At 41.0% G+C, this 1537-nt stretch overlaps 1 long non-coding RNA gene across 2 annotated transcripts in view; it reads right to left on the reverse strand.

Moving 5' to 3' along the window:
• LOC131769184 (uncharacterized) overlaps positions 1–1537 on the reverse strand; it is a 32247-nt gene that overhangs the window by 15205 nt on the left and 15505 nt on the right. The window lies entirely within an intron of this gene.

Below are 1537 nucleotides of genomic sequence, written 5' to 3' on the forward strand. Positions count from 1 at the left end.
AAACCTAATGTCTCCTTATCCTTAGTTTAATCGTGGGGGTCTGTTTGTTAGTCTTTTGGGAAATGCGTTGTCGGATCCTCGATGACGCTGGAATTGTTTTCGGGCACAACAAAGCCCACCCAAGTTAGAATAGGGATACAGGCATATGAAATGTTAAAACGGGGTAACACAAGAATACGAAAAACCCCTGGGGATGCCTTGAGATGGGATGAGGGCGGAAAAGGGGGCGGGAGCGGGGAGGAGACGAATCAAGTTCGCTATCGTTAAAAAGTCCCTTACTAATTAACAACAAGATTTACAAGTAGTAAAGGCCTGACAAAACTTTGTTAAGTCCTAGTTTTCTTATTAAACGACGCCAATTAAGTTAAGAACCAAGAAACACGCAGAGGAATGACTACCTCAATCAAAATAAATAAGTGAGCAGAGCGAGTTGACAAAAGGACGAACTACCAAACGGACGAACCAATACAGGGCTGATGGATAGCGGCTTGTATGGATGGATAACGGAATGAACAACCGAGTGAGTCCATCCTATATCAGGCAAGCATGACTCTGAGGTCCCGAATGGTCACGTAAGGAAAAAGGAAGATCGACCCATCACGTGCGTTAGAGAATTTTATAAAAGACCCATTGTTACAAACTCAGCACAAAAGAAGAAATATAGCACAAGTGACCCTGGCCTTGACTCATTTTGAGCAACATCGTCTAACAAAATAGCGCTTCGCAACAGGCGTCCTTGATCGGCAAAATTCTCTACAAAAGTTAAATTCCTTGTTCCACCGCCAAGACAGAACGATATTAGTTTTTCTCTGTGACGTCTGTGCCAACTTGCACGTTCTAAATCCCCGGTAAATACTTCCTGTGCCAGGCTCTTCTTGTTCCTACTTGGTGAGTGAAATTGTTTCCTTTTCAAGCCTGGCGAGTGAAACAGCGAATTAAATCTTCCTTTACGAGAATCCGTCGTCCAACTTCCCGCCGAGCTTGTCAATAAATTTATCGTTTATCCCACTTGAATGCAAAACATCTCACATATGAAGATAAGCAGAAAGGATCACGCTTTCAATTAGAGCTGGACCCTATTTCATTCGCTCTATTTTTACGGTATAGTCCAAAAACTACGCGATCACCAAACAATCTTTTCTCCCTTCCTTGATAGCTAATAAAAGCTTTTCATTCGATAGTCGCACCATTTTTTTTTAAAAAGTATTTTAATATGACGTTTCCGCTGTGCCGTCCTATTTACCTTGAAGATCAGTTAATGTCGAATGCCAAGGTTTAAAAACATTAAGGTTGAAGGTTGGAAGGATAATAATTTTCGATTAATCTACATGTCTCTGTTGATAATTATCATGTACTCAGTAATGAAAAGGTACTACGCAGTAAAAAAATCGCGTGTAAAAGATTATATGTAAATTTTTCCTGCGGAAATGCTGTTGGCAAAAGGATCGATTCAGACGACTTGCGCATGCTTTCTACTTTGTTTATTGTAATATGATGAGGCCCCGCCTCCAACAACTCCCACAAATAATCACGCACT

The sequence above is a fragment of the Pocillopora verrucosa genome, chromosome 6, assembly GCF_036669915.1.
Source record: "Pocillopora verrucosa isolate sample1 chromosome 6, ASM3666991v2, whole genome shotgun sequence".
Classification (NCBI taxonomy): Eukaryota; Metazoa; Cnidaria; class Anthozoa; order Scleractinia; family Pocilloporidae; genus Pocillopora; species Pocillopora verrucosa.